Below are 16,244 nucleotides of genomic sequence, written 5' to 3' on the forward strand. Positions count from 1 at the left end.
CTGATGGACACTGAAAAACAATACTCTCAAATTGAGAGACAGGCACTCGCAATCTTATGGGGCTGTAAGCATTTTCGTTTATAAATTTTGGGCAAGCCTGTGTCAGTGATTACGGACCGCATCAAAGCCTCTGCCACAGATCAAGAGGTGGATGCTCTCCCTGATAGAGTATGGGGTGAAACTTCATTATAGACCAGGTACAAACAACCCGGCAGACTATTTATCCCGACACCCTGGTTCCGGTAATACTCAAGCAAGAACTGAAGATGATGACTGTGCTCAGGTGGTCCGTCACGTGGTGGAGACTGCCATACCTATACCACTGGCGCATCCCGGGCAGATGAGGTACTCCAACTTGTTATGGTTGCCATGGACAGTGGAGACTGGAAGGGCATATTAGCCAACAACACCCGGAGGGAGAGAGGGGCCCAGCAGGACTTGCAAGCGCTGTGGCGAGCCTGAAATAAGCTGTTGATCTCAGAGGAAGGACTGATGGGGGAGCCACATTGTGGTACCACGAGCACTGGTGGGGAAGATGCTGGATTTGGCTCACAGGGGACACCAAGGCACTGCAAAAACCAAGGCCCGCCTGCGAGCCAAGGTGTGGTTCACAGATATGGACCGCTGAGTGGACGAACACGTTTGGCTATGCATTCCGTTCCAAGCAGCCAGCCCAGCAGCATAGGAACCCCACATCCAATCCATGGCTAGGAGTGAACAACAATGGGGCACAGTACACGCGGACATCGGGTTCATGGGGAGGGGCATGTACTTTTTGGCTACGATTGATCAGTTGTCTCGGTATCCTGAGATAGAACTTGTAGAGTCTACAGCCAGAGACCACACGATCCAGGCCCTGGAGAGAATATTTGCCACCCATGGTTTCCCTGTCAAACTGTGTTCGGATAATGGACCCCCTTTTCAAGGCCAACAGTTTACAAGTTACATGGAGGAGTGTGGGATAAAGCATTGCAAGATAACCCCTCTCTGGCCAGGGGAAAATGGTGAGGCCGAAAGGTACATGCAAACTCTGAACAAGGTATTCAGGATATCGCTGAATAAAGGGAGAGAGCTACAAAGAAATCTGTTTCAGTTCCTCCGGGAGTACAGAGCGACTCCACATCAATCCATGGGAGTGGCCCTGGTGGAAGCACTCTTCAAGCGGTGCCCCAGAGGCTTCATTCCCGAAGTTGAGCATCGACAACGAAAGAGTCCAAGAAGAGCGACAGTTACGCAACGAGCGGGAGAATTCCCACTATCTCAGTGGGGGACACGGTTCTGGTGTGCAACCATCACTCAGAGGGGAAATTATGCCTCACTTATGAACCCAAGCCCACGGGCGTAACGCACGTAAAAGGGTCAATGGTGACTGCCACCGATGAAAGAGGGACGTGACACGGAACGTGTCATACTTCAAGAAAATTGAGAATCGCTCGGCTGAGGAGGAGCCGGTAGGCACGAAGTCTGGGAACTCAGAGGCCAGGGCAGCAGCCGATGATGGCGAGGGCGGCGAGGGCGGTGGGGCCCCACCACCCATAGACTCTCCATGTCCGGCCCAGGGAGTCAGCCGGAGGTACGCAAGCAGGGAAGTTTGCAGGTGTCCAGCGCGATTTCAAGACTTCATCATGGACATGGATCCCTGAGGCTCAGGGCCAATGTTAATGTGTTAATGACCCACGCTGGGTCTATAGGTTTGTTAGTGTGTATAAAACACGGTGTCAGCCCCTGTTGGGCCATGTGATATCATGTTGTTTGCTATTCTCTGTTCTTTAAAGAAAAGGAGGAATGTTACAACGCAATACACTTTGTAATGCGCATGCGTGAGCCTCGTTATGGGCCACACATGCGCGGTCAATAAACGGAGGTCTGTGCACGCCAGTTGCCGTCGGGACCCCAGAACAGCAAGACGTTTCAGTGTATTTATGCATACAGGGGCGTGCTTGTGTGACAGGGAGGCCTGGGGTTCTCATAAATAACAGTGAGATCCTTTCTGGCGGGATAGCATTGTCACTGTCATAGCAGTCATTGGGGATTGGTCCTACAAGTTAATTTCCTAAATCCATGGAAAACTGCTGGTCATCAACCGCCATTCCAATAATGGTGCCTGCGCCCAGGGTGATACTCCTAAAGTCTCTGTTATCCACCACTATTGGAATGGTGTTGTGTTTTACATAAACTAATGGTATTGGGTTTAACCCTAACCCCTGTTGTTGAAGATGGGCATTGAGGTGTACACATGCTTCTGGATTTTGAAGTTTCTGTCCTCTTTTAATGTTTAGGTCAGGTGGGAATTGTCAGGTCCATCCTGGGATGGTGACCCCCTTTCCAATTTGAACTTCAACCGCATATGGGAGCAATTGGGCTAACCAAAATGCCTTTTCAGAATCATCAAAGCCCATGGGATTGCCCCCCAGTCGGGACCAGGCCTTGTAATTTATAAGGTCCAAATTAATTGCAAACCGATTGAGAATGTCACTGCCTAAATAGAATGCAGCAGGGACATCTCGCACGACCCAACAATTGTGCTCTATGCTTTTTTGTCACCTATGGAAAGTTTGAGCATACACCTGCCAGGCAGGAGATGTTTGGAATTGGAAGTTTCCAGGCCCATTTACCAATTATCAATCAATTTAAATGTAGGAATGGTTGGATCTTTTGGGAATTTCCTGAACAGTGCTTCACTAATGAAGCTTTTTCCATTATTCAGGCACACTCTGGTGAGAACAGACTTCCTCCCCTTATTTAACTGAATAGGGAGGAACAGCTGCTCTCTTATTTTTTGAATATCAGCCAGGCTTTGAGCTGGTTTTTCATCACTTTTGACTACAGGATTTGGATTTTCAGATGGGAATTGGTATAATGTTTCAAAGTATTTCCTTCCAGTGTGGAATGCCACTTGAAACTGGAAGGAAGGTTGATTTTCAAGAATGGGGAGGAGTTCCCATCACCAGTTTGTTGTCCTACAGCAATTACTGTAATGTCGGGTATTTTATTATTTTGGAAATGAAACTCAATCTGATCCGATTTTTGTTCAACCATGTGGCAGGTTCCATATAAACTGACAGAGTTGACGCTTTGTTTTAATTTTATTGGCCTGTTAGTCTGAGTCCAGAGGACCTTGTTTACACATTTTATCAGGGGGGATAACCTCTGGAGGAGGTCATTACCTAATAGACATAGTGTCCTCTCTGGAGTCACGACTATAACTGGGTGCTTCACCTTATGGGGCCCAATTTTAATTTCCAGATCCGCAGTCCGCTCGATGGGAATGAGATGTCCAGGAAGAGGGGTGAGAGGGATCTGGTGTCTCTCCCCCTTCCTGAATTTAGCTGCTGAAAGGCCCTTTTGGACAGAAGAGTGGCTTGGGATCCAGTGTCCACCAGTGCTCAAAAGGTACATTGCCCTTGCACCCGTACGGGGGCATAGAACCTAACTTCTTTCTCCTCTAATGGGAAAAAGTAATGGGCATTTTGGGCAAGCTGGGCGGTTAATTTGTTTATTTTGGACTCTGACATGGTGGGGTGTTGGACAGTTTTCTGTGTCACAGTCTGGGAATCTGTAACAACAATTTGGCATCCTGAAATATGTGGGGTTTCGAAATCCCCTTTTTCCCTTCGCTCTGTGCTGCCCCTCTTTACCTGGTGGCAGTCACTAGAACCAGTTTGTGAGAGGATCCCTCTATCAATATTTTGTTCTCTGGGTGACAATTCTGTCTGAATTCTGGTCTCTAGGGACCTATTTTTCTTTGGAAGGAATTCCTCCATCCCTGAAGGAGAAGCCTTTCTTCAGAGAATCTTCCAAGGATGCTTCTCCTTCAAACTGGAGGACACTGACTTCCTCCACAAAATGGGCCTTTTGGTTGTTTCTCCTACCCACCCTCTGTTCCCTGGGTGGCAGATTTTCAGGGGCAAGAGATTTTCGTTCCGGTTCCGGGGTGTCTAGGGGCTGTTCATGGGTGAGGAATTAAGCTTCCTCTAGGGCTTTGCACCCCCCTTCCTCCCGTGCTTCCTCCTCTGGAACTGTTGGATTGTCAGGGTTCTTTCCTCGTCATTGTTCCGGGGTGCCAGACCCTTGGTTTGAGGGGTTCTGAGCCGCCATGTTCATCTGAGCGTTCTGCTGAGTCCTCATCATGCGACTCAGATCCTGTGTTAGGTTCTGGACCTGATGCTCCAGTTGGGACACCCTCTGCGGCTGGTATGGAGGTCTTTGATCAAATCTAGGTTGTTCTCGGGAAGGGTAACTATCCTTTCTCCCGGAGTACCCTGGGTACTGGGGATTCCCTTGGTAACCCTCCACCCTTGGCATCCCCCCCCCCGGTTTGGGTGCTCAGGACTCCTCTAAGCGGGGAGAGAAAGGAAGGTTATCCTGCAGGTTGGCGTTTGGGAGCTACCGGGGCAAGAAACTTAACCCAGGATTTGGAGGATTACTGCCCTCCTGAGGGACGTTTGGAGGGAAGTTTCCTGGGGCAGTACTCACCCGATTGGATCTCCCTCCTTGGTCCGGGCGAGTCCACACGCACCCCAAGATAAGTTTATCTCCCTTATACCTGGGACTGATATAATTAGCAGAGTTAGAGATCACATTGGTGGGTTTTCCTACCTGACTACCACCTGCTGCTGATTGATCAGAAGGTCTTATTTGGCTCTGATTTGGGTGGCTAAGGGAAGGTGTGTTTTTATGCCCCCCCATTTCTAAGTCCAAAATGGGGGCAACCTTCACCTCCGCCACCTTAGCAGCAGCGGGGATGCGGGTTGGTTTGGGGTTATTTGTTTGGTTCTTGTTTTCTACTGGTTTTGGACCTCGTAGATCCAGGTAGCCTGCTCCATTACCCAGTCCAGGGTCCTTTTATCATGAAAATCTCTTACCAGTTGGGTCATAATGTATTTTGGGAGTGCATCAAGATAGGTGGTTATAAATGTCCTACTATTCGTGCGCACCCGCCTAGTGGTTTGCGCAAATTCCCGTTTTAGCTCCTGCTCAAATTGTCTTGGTGCCTGATCCTCTCCACATTGCAGATTGTAGGCTGCCTTGTAGGCCTCCTGTGGGTTTCTGTGTGTGGAAAAGTGCTTCAAGATGGCTGCCTTATAGGTGCACCACCTTGAATGTTTCTTGTCTTCCAGTCCAGCAAAGAAGCTGGAGCACTCTGGAGAGAATGTCCATTTGGCATATTTTATGCAATTCTGGCTATTTTTAATGTCAAAAGTTAATCATCTGTTCATATAGCTCCAGATGCTCTCAAACAGAATATTTGGTATTTTTGTGATATATGGTCATGAAATTTCTAATGGCTGTAAGCTGTTTAATGGGGTCTTTCACCAGCGCTCTCTTTTGTTTATTAGCCTTCTTTTGCCACTTCGCCCTCAGCACTGCTGCTGTTTGAGGTCCCCTCATTATCTTCTAAGCGCTCCCTCATTCTTTGAGCTTGGGAGTCTCTCTCAGAATGGTGGGGCCTAATTTCTTCTCCCCTGTTGGACTTGTGGCTCTCTGGGTCACTCCCCTTGGACTCCCTCTTTCGTACAGGTGAGTAGTCATCTGACTCCTCCCTGCTTCCATGGTTGGTGGAGAATCCCCCCCACTGCCCTGATTGGGTGGAGGTTTTCAGAATACTCCTTTGGGGCCTCAACCCATACTCTGTCTTCCCTGCAAAGTGAGCCAAATGGTTCCTTTGTAGATGATGCTTATGCAGGTCTAGCTCCCTGAGTTTCTCCTCGTAGGAGTCTTCCTGATCAGATATATTAGCCATAATATTTTTGAATCTGTACAGGGACGCCCATCTATCATTCCCTGATGGGCAGTGGCCTGCCTGTTCAATCATGCTGGACCTACTAGAGTCTGGCTGCCTCATGATTTCCGGTTCTTGTGAACCGGTGGACATGAAGTCAGCAGTGCCTGGCACATACAAAGGGGTAGATGAGTTTGAGACCCTTGGTACAGAGGGCATCACACTGTGATTAGGGGTGGCCATGTTCCGCTTTACTTGTTCGGGGTCCCTCATGTTTTGGTTCAGTCTAGCATACTCTTTTTCTAACAGCTCAAGTTTCTCCCTCTCAGCCCCTATCTCCTGAGGGTAGGCAGAAACCTGACCCTTTTGCTCTACTATCAGGGCTTGACTTACCTCTATTACCTTTTCTTGAGCTGCCACCTGGCTCTGGAGTCCCCAGTTCTCATCACAGAGGGCTTCATTATCTTTTTGTGCTAACCGTATTGCCTGGGAACCATGAGACCATTTTTGTTGCAGGAGATACATCCCCTGACTAAACATTTTTGGCTCGGGTGGTCTCTTCTAGAGCACCTTCTACTTGTTTTGTGTGCCCCAATAATTTCATATTCTACTTTTAGTTCGCTCAGTTCCTGGAGGTCTAACTCTCTTTTCTGTCAGTCTGTTTTTAATTTGCACCCTTTCTGGTATAGGGCATCTTTTTCCTGATACGGGGTGCCAACCTGTTCAGTCAGGTCATCCCTTTGTTGCTTGACAGCATTTAATTTCTGGTGTTCTTGATCAAATTCTGTTTGAGAGTGTAGTTCTTTAATAATTAATGTATTACTTTCCTTTTCTAATTTCTCAATCTGTTTCTGTAAAGTAATTATCTGCTCTGCGCAGACTCTGATATATTTTATTTGTTGATTAAATTTAGTTGACCCTCTTCCAGAGATCAACCTTTTCCTGACACTCCACTTTTACTGCGTCTAATTGTGCCTCTTGCTCTGAGTTAGTTTGTTGCTGTACTGCCAACTCCTCTTTTAACAATTTGATGTATTTTTTAAATTCTACATCAGAATTGTGGCTTTTTGGAAATTTTTCTTCTACAATTTTTAATTTAGTCTGGATTTGCTTTATGAGCTCAGACTTGTTTTGTGCAAGGGTTATACCTTCTTGATATTTTTCCTCCATATACCCCATGCAGAGATATATGTAGGCTGTGAGTCGGACCATTTTAATCTGCTCCTCTTTAATATTCAGAGTCATATACAATTCAGTCACCGCATGATGAAACAGGCCACTGTCCTGCCACACATCCACGTTCATGGAGATGACTTGTTGGATCATGTTGGCTAGCCAGACTTCCTGATCTTTCTCTGCCCATTATCCTCTAATAGATTGTGCAGAAGGTGCTGCCTAGCCATATTATTCTCAATGGTGCTCATTATGAAACGTGTTCTTCCTTTATTAAATTATTTATATAAGGACAAATCTGTATTCTGTTGCTTTTTGTCTCGTTCTGGGTTAATTTGAAATTATTTTTACACACAGTCCTGATACTTAGGGTCTAAGTTTTGGGATGGCGCATTTACAGTGTAACACAGTTTTCTAACCACAAAAAGTCTCACTACCTTTCCTGGGTTATCCTGCTGTGTTAAGCTGTCACGGGTGGAAACACTTAGCTCAATCCCTGCAACGAGCCCCCACTGTGTAACAGATTTAAAGACACAGCACCCTCCAGACCAGGACTCGTTCCACTGGTAAGGGATGTGGCGCACAATAAAAGCGCTGCTAAATGTATTCATTTTGGATTCTTTGAGAAGGCAGACAACCCATCTCACAGCCCCCTTGAGAAACACCCCGTGTCGCAATGGACCATGGACCAGGCCGGTGTGTAATAATGAAATATTTGTTTATTTTCAAAATTTAAATGCAAAATCAAACAAATCAAATTTAGGGCAGCAATCACCAGTGTGGCGATACTATAAAGCAAAATATTATAATACAATTACTTTCACTTTATAACATCAGTTACAGAGGTGGACGTGGAAGCAAGATCACTCACTGTTATACTTTTAGATTGCACTGAGGTTATGGATTCCCCCTGCAACACTCCCCAAACACCTGCTGACCAGGTTTTGTGTGGGTGGAAAGGAGTAGCAAGGAGTCAGCTATTAGAGACACAAATCAGATTTGAATTCCGACCTACCACCACAGAATGGGAGGTCAAAACGCAATGGGAAACCCTTGAAAAATGAGCAAAATAGCACTCGGAATTCACGGGATAGTTACAAATCAGTTTACTTGTGCAGTAGAATGAATAAGACAGGAATTCATGGGGCTGGGATAAAGAGGCAAGAAAGCTTTCAAGCTACAAGGTGAGGTACTCAACAACACAAATACAGATGAGTAAAGTTTGGAAGGAAAGCAGTGCAGCAAAAATCAGATGTGGCAGAATTGCAATTTCTAATTTTTCATAGGTTTAAAACAAGCACACAGCTAAGGAAAGGGGCTAAACAGTCAAAATCGGAAATCGTTTTTTCGGATGGGGTATAAAGGCACATAACAGATAGGATACTGAAGTGTATGGGTTACTCTTATGGGTTGACAGTATGAATTTCTTTATAGGAAAGGAAAATCGTATTTTAGAATGGAAACAATTTCACAAGCAAACTCGGTTTTGTTAGCAAAATGATTCGTTTTACTGAGACTATATTTTAGTGGCTAGATTATTAAAGAAAGACACTGCACGCAAGGAGGTTAATTTGCAATGTTAACCTATTCGCGCTGCATTCATCCTTATGGGAAATTAATTAATTTATTTAAAAATGGTACTACGGATTTACACAAAGGACTGAAATGATTTGAAAAGAATTACGCTAACACAATGAGACTAACACAGATTCTTCTAAGAATGGGATACACAAAGGATGCTAACAATTTGGGAAGTTACTAGGGTACTTTATAGGATTTTTATTAGGTTTAGACAGAATGCAAGGCACAGAGCGGGGTATGTCGTGTTTGTTACTGGGGAGGGTGATACTTACAAAATGCACTTGAGTTAGGTAGTTTGGACAGCTAACCGGGTCTATGGACAGCGGGACAAGGATCTGGTCACCTGAGCAGCGACTGGGCTCTTCTTTAAGGGAACAGCTGGGCAACAGGGGTCTGGTCCCTGAGGACAGTGGGATGCATCAGCTGGGCAAAGACAGGTCTGGTCACTGGATTTTCCCAAAGGGATCAGCAGCCTTTCCTCCTTTCTCCCTAAATTATTGGGCTTTTTGTAGGGTTTAGTTCTGGATAGGTGGTTCTGCCAGGATAGGAGGTTCAGGATAGGTGGTCCTGCCTGGTTTCTAGAGTCTTGCAGGGTGAATTTTGAATGTTAAATGTCTGGTACTTCCTATACCTCCCTCATAAGCAGGATGACATCGATAATGTGTACTAGGTGAGCGGAAATAACCTGACATATATCTTGGATAGGATAGGTCAGGCTGTGGATGTCGCCACCTCCCTGCAGTAGGACTTTGTTCCAGTGAAGTGACATCAGTTTTAGTGTGTGTGTTTTATGACATGCTTTATTTCACCACAGTTACTTTTACCAAAATAAGTTAGGGACCAAAAACCCTTATATTTACAATGGTCACCTCCATAAAAATCAGATAGGCAGATCCCATATTTTACAAGGAATATGCAATTTCAAATGCCAAGTCTATGCGATGCTGCTTTGCCCTTCGGGCACCATTTCGCAGTTTTTCACGGCAAACATTTTACCTAAAATTCTACAAATGGCTACACATAAGCCCCTATAAAATCCGGCATATTCTCTTCAAATTTTACATCTGTGTCATGTACGCTTTCCCCAGAAAAGCCTCTTTAATGCCATTCACATCCACCACATGCCAGGAAGACTCACATAGTCTCATCTTGCTTATACAAAAAGTACATTATGGATTTGTTCCCAAATGTGAGCAGTCTTTCCAACCCTCCAGCCATCCTGACCCCACTGTGTCAGTCTGACCAACAGGGTTACCATAGCACCCTTTGGTCCTAAGCAGTGGAAGTTGTGGAGGGATATCAAAAGAATTCACACTTTGTTATGAAAGTGGTAGTCCCCTTGGTCCATTGTTTCTTGCAGTAGAAATGCTGGTCAGTCTGACAAGGTTGCGTGACCTTTTCAGTTGCTCATGGGGTCTGGTCCCTTTGAAGTGCCTGCCTCGGGCAAAACTGGTTCTACTACTTTAAAAAAAAATCTTTTCTCTCTTTCTTTCACAGAAACCATGTCTTTTTGTAAATAATATAATATACATTTAAGCCAAGCCCCAGTCCCACACATATACTGTTCCTGTGCGAGTATTTGGGATGATTTCACATTTAGCTTTCATAGTGTCATTTCACTGCTTTGCAAAACAGGTTAACACGGGTTCATTTTGTTTAATATTCATTTATCAAAATTCGGTTTTCCTCGTATTTACTTTCTGAAGGCTTTCATAGCTCTGATCAATTTCTATACACAGGGATATGCTTGGGAAATAGGTTCTTTGAAAATTACACCAGGCAAAGGAGAGAGAGAGCATTTGTTTTCAAAGTGAATGATAGCCGTGCAGACTGAAAGGAAATTCCCTGCTCTTCACAGACTTTATTTTACAAAACAATGCCATTCAGGGAGGGATGGCCCTCATTTGATGGTGTTGCACATGGCTGTGTTTTTACTAGAACAAAACTGTGATGTTTTAAAGATGAAATTAGCACCAGTGCAAGGTCGTTTTAAATACAGGACATTTTATTGTGTAGTTTTAAGTTTTTCAGATGACAGCACAGCAGCACTGAGCCATTCTGCCTTTGAATTCTTCTCTTTGGATTCACATGTAGAGAGAACATACTTGGGGTGTCTATGTTCCATCGCACCCCATATGTGCTCAGCAGACAGTGCAGCCATTATTTTTGTAACTGCTAAAATGCAGTTTTGTGATGCAGGGGATTTCTGTTGCACTGGTATATGAACCTCACAAGTATGAGTGGTGTCAGAGCTGTGTTTGTAATGCATTTGATGTTCCTGCATGCAGGGCTGGGGGCTTTTTTGATGGTACATGGATATTGTGGGATAGAGTGAGTGTGATGGAGATGACAAAGCACTCTGCCATTGATACCCAGATTTCATTTTGCACAGAAACTGAAGGTGTTGCTTGGTGTCTGTGTGGTGTAAGTGATGTGTTGAGTGTATAAATAGTGGGAACGTGGATGGTAGTGTTCATTATGGAGATATTGTCTGGGAGAGAACTACCTGGGTTGAAATCACATCACAAGAAAGATCTTTGTGCAGGGGCAGCTGTGGTTGTTGGTAGTCAAACAACGCAGTGTTGCAGTTGGGATTTTGTGGATGAATGTGGATGTGGTGAAGGGGAGCAACTAGAAGGGAGGTCTTCAAAATGTGTATGACTGCTGAGTGGGAGTGAGTCTTTGCATATGATTGCAATACCAGAACCTGTTTTTGTTGGTGGTCTGTGGCGGGGGGAGTATATCAGGGCTGATACGCATGTGGTGGGGTATTAGCCAAAGACACTGTGAGGTAGCACATTTCTGGGGTATGTTTGGTGATGAGGTAGTTGATTTCATAAGTATTTACTGGTACAGAGTGGCAACTGAGGAGCAAGCATATGTATTTAAATTGTTTTCTTAATGGGAGTGGGCAGAAGCTTAATTTGCATGTTGTTTGGTTTTGTGTGCTTTCCTCTATCATGCTTGTGGCAACTAGCGACAAACAGGGGCTCACATGGGACATAGAAAGATATAGAGAAAGATATTGAGCCTCATTACGAGTTTGGAGGCAGCCATGGAGCTGCTAGCTCCATGGCTGCCTCCAAACCAGGCTCCATTACCGGTTTCCTGCAATGGGGACTTACCAGGTCATTCCGACATAGGAGGACCCGGTATGTCCTCCTTGCAGGAACCATTTCCCATTCCCATTTGAGCCCCCATAGGGCTCAATGGGAATGGGGAGGGAGGTAACAATGGGCACATTACAAGTGTCCTGTTGTTACCTCCCTCTTCCCCTCACGGGACACGGAAAAGACGTCTGGTTTTACCAGACATCTGATCCGGGTCCCGCAAAGGGAACCTCTTAATCAGCCCTGACGGAATGAAGGGGGAAGGTTCCGTACCCACCCCCTTCATTCCGTCAGCGCAAGCCTCGTAATGAGGCCCATAGACTCTTACCCTTAGCTATGTCCGTACTTTGCTCAGGATGACAGCTCGACGAGACACTCTAAGGGAGCGGCTTATATGCCCAAGATGAACTGGCAGAAATTCCTCAAAAAGCACTTAAAAGTTTGAGTAGCAAGCTTGCCCACTTTTCAATTGCTGAGATGCGAGATCACAGACGGAGGTAAGGAGCTGCATGGATAATTTTACTGGGAACATCCAAGCGTCAAAATGGTGGCCATGTGGGGGTGGGGTGGTTAACATTCTAACCCTACCTAGAAGTATATCTGTATTATTATCCCCAAAGCTATTAGAGAAAGTATAATATTAATCAGGATAATTTATAGGCCTAAACTTATGGTAGAAAAGGTGTTTATTTTCTGAATGAAGCCCAGTCATAAATCTTCATTGCATTTGTATTTTTGTATCGTCTCTAGAGACAGTGCACAGGCAGTCTCGCATATGAATGATGGGCAGGACTAAATATAAAGCAGCGTATCTGCAAGTGATTATACTATGATCTGAACAGTATCAAAGTTAAATGTATTAAATGCCTGTCTATGCTGGGAGAATGGCTAGTTCCAGGATTAACCCACACTGGCTGTTGACTAGCCCAGGAAGGCCTCTTGTTCTAATGTTGACCAATTGTCATACGTTATCTTCAAAGGAAGTATATACTTCGCCGAGCTGGGCCCAAAGCAGACTATTAGTGATTGCACAGGAGGGGATGATTTAATCCATGGAGGGTAATGGCACCCAGAATGATTTCTTCTTAAGGAGGCAGGAGATGGGTGGGAGCATAGCAGCATGACAGTGGCTGGACAGGAAAGATCTTTTTCATTGTTTTGTAAACTCCATTATGCTTAGTGTCTGACCCATAGTGACAGCACCAGGAGCAAGGCACTCTGGGGATTGCTGAAAAGAGGGATTGGACTCCACAAACAGATTTGTACTGTATTTATTTATGATTTATATAGTGCCTTAATTCAAAGCGCTTTACATAAGAAAGTAGATAAACAGTACAATCATGTGAGGAATTATATAAAAACCAAGATCAACCCTGTTGGATCAGATACATTTTCAACGATTTACGAAAGAAAGAATGGGTAGAGCTAGACCGTAGTGAAAGAGGAAGAGCATTCCAATGCAGAGGAGCGAGAAGAAAGAATGTACGGAAACGTGACTGTGCACAAGGAGGGACTGGCACTATAAGATGAAATTGAGAGCCAGAACGAGAAGGGGTATAAAATGAGACAAGCGAGGATCGATAATCCAGGGCAGGACCATAGAGTGATTTAAAGACACGACATAAGAAGTTACATTTAAATTGGGCCTGGAAAGGAAGTCAACCAAGAGTGAGAAGAGCAGGGGAAATAGAATCACGTGGAGTGAAACAAAAAAGGACACCGATAGAGGCATTGAAGGCAGATTTCAGAGGAGCAAGACGAGAAACCGGAAGACCAAAGAGTGTAGTGGAACAATAGAAGAGACCTGAAAAAAATCAAAGAAGATATCAGTATTTTGGTGGCTCCAAATAGTTAGGAAAGAGCGAACTTTACAAGTATTGAATAAGTGAAAGCGACAGGCATGATAAGAGATTGAAATGTGATTTTTAAAAGCTAGAGCAGAGTCAAAGTAAAGTCCCAAATTATAAGCAGTTGATGCAATGGGGAGGTTAGATGGTGGAAATTGTATAGACGCTGGAGGCAGAGAGGGAAGAATAGTAATAGAAGGAAAGAAGAGTACATCAGTTTTAGCAGTATTGAGTGTGAGATAATGAGAGGACATCCAACATTTTATTGCCACTTAGTATGAAGACAGCTGAGCATATATGTCAGCGGAGAAGGTAGAAAAGGGAAGAAAGAGTTGAGTGTCATCAGCATAGAAGTGATCTGATAGGCCATGAAAGGAAATAACCTTGGCCAAAGAGGAAGAGTAAAGAGAGAACAGAAAAGGTCCCAGTCCCCACCCTTGTGTAACCACTTGGGCAAGATAGTGAGAGTCTGAGGTGGTCCCTGCCCAGGAGACAGAAAATGTTCACTGGGATAAATCATATTTGAGCCAAGAGAGAACAGAACCTGAAAGACCAAAGGATGAAAGAGAGACTAATAGAAGTGAATGGTCCACAGTGTCAAATGCAGCAGACAGATCCAGTAGGATGAATAGAGAAGAGTGTTTGGAGTAGCGTTCTGTGAGCAATGAGTTGAGAACTGACAGAGAAGCGGTCTCTGTTGAGTGAATGGGGCAGAAACCAGACTGAAAGCGAGGGAGGGTTGAGTTGTTTGAGATCATTGAAGAGACTTGGGAATAGGCAAGGCGTTCAAGTAGCTTAGAGAGATAGGGAAGACGAGAGATTGGAAGAAAATTCAAAACGAGAGAAGAGTCAGTAGAAGGTTTTTTCAAAATAGGAATAATAGGAGCGTGCTTGAAAGAAGAAGGAAAAACTGAGGTTGGGAGACAAATATGAACGAAAGATGAAAGGTAAGATATGAGAGACGGATAGACTTTAGAAATAACAATCGATGGGATAAGGTCTGTAGGAGCAGCAGTAGGATGGGCCCGGGACAGCAAAAGGGAAATGTCACTGTCTGCAATGGAGTGGAAATGAGAGAAATTAGTAGTAGGGGGCACAGCAGGAGAAAAGTGAGGTGTAGAACTGGAAGAAGAGGAGGAGCCGATAGCAAGGCAAAGAGAGGCCACCTTAAAAGAGAACAATTAGGCTACGTCAGAAGCCGATAACAAAGAGTTAAGCAAGTGATCGGGAGTAGGAGGATAAAGAAGATGCGAGAGAGATTGAAAAAGTCATTGTGGATGAGATGATTGTGTATTGAGGAGATCAGAGAAATATGATCGTTTAGCAGAAAGAAGGCAGTCATCATATAAAATGTGATATGAAGAGTAGGATTTAAAGACAGCCTTAGACTTAGAGTGGAGCCACCGCCTTACAAGACGACGTAAAGCGTGTTGCATTGAGAGAAGGTGGGCAAAAGCCAAGGCTGTGAAAGTTTGTGAGAAGGACGAAAAACAGATGTGGGAGAGTGTCAAGAGTTAAAGAAAGTAAGGATAAAAGGACTGAAGCCACGTCATCATCTGATAGGGCTGCAAAGGTAGAGTGAGCTGGTAAGTCCAAAATACAAGAAGAAGCAAAGCGCGGAACATCAAAACTTTGCAGGTGATGTTGATAGAAGGAGAGAGGGGGAGAGAAGGCATCGGTAGTGTTGGAGGTGTAGGAGAAATGGGTGCAGAGAGAAGACAGTGATCAGAGAGATAAAACTTTAGAGAAAGTCAGAGAAGAGCAAGCAATAATAAGATCAAGATGGGACCCAAAAATATGTGAGCCGGGTGTAGCAGGAGAAGAAAGAACCTAAGAGTCTAGAATGGCGAGAAGTGGAAGTGCCGAATGAGTAGAAGAAAGATGAAGAATAAAGTTGCCTGGAAAGACGAGTGGACTAGAAAATGGAGGGATGGAAGAAAGAAGAGTGTCAATGTCGTCACAGAATGAGCCGACGAGCCCAGGGGGACGATAGATAAGTAGAAAAGAGAAAGGATAGGATTTAGAGAAAGTGGTAAAAGAATATTCAAAGGAGGAAAAGCTCTGAAGAGGAGGAACAGAAGGTGAAACAACTACATAGCTAGCACAATATAGTATTCCAGGCCCTCCACTGGTACAAGAGGCATGTGGGGGTGGCAAAAGAAGTCTCAGAGGTAGTGACTGTGGTATTGAAAGGTGGGATCCTTGTCTCAGTGATGCAGAGGAAGCGTAAATTCAGTCTCAGAAACCAATCCAATATCGAGGAGGATTTGTTGCATAGTGATCTAGCATTCCATATACCAAGAAAAACTATGGAAGGATAAGAAGTACAGGGTGGATAGATAAGATTTGAGTCGTTTCTAGATGTCGAAAACCGTGACGTATCCAAGCAAATTGTTAATGGCATGAAGATTGTGGGCAATGAGGAAAGAAAAGTTACCAGCAAAGGACCGAGGCAGTCATAGCATCCAAGTTGGTGTTCTGGACGAGCTGGTGATGGTAAGACAGCAAAGAATGCCTTGAACTGCATCAGGGGAGTGGGTGTAGTGAAGATTGCAAAAGCATGGGGATTCATCAATCACATCCCGCTGCGGACAGCCGCAGACAGCAGGAGCTGACTTGTCCCGACTTCCCTTGGTTCTTAGCAGGAGGCTTGTAGGCCATAAACTCTCTGCTAGAATTGGTTACTCTGTTGGTTACCTGTCATCGCAGTAGACAGTTTAAAGCCATGGACCTCATTAGGGGTCGCCAGGGATAGCAGCTGCTCTCTGTCCACCAATGCTCCTGATATTGCAGCCCGTTGAGCCCTGGACG

The sequence above is a fragment of the Ambystoma mexicanum genome, chromosome 6q (assembly GCF_040938575.1).
Source record: "Ambystoma mexicanum isolate Mex_15411 chromosome 6q, UKY_AmexF1_1, whole genome shotgun sequence".
NCBI classification, from domain to species: Eukaryota; Metazoa; Chordata; class Amphibia; order Caudata; family Ambystomatidae; genus Ambystoma; species Ambystoma mexicanum.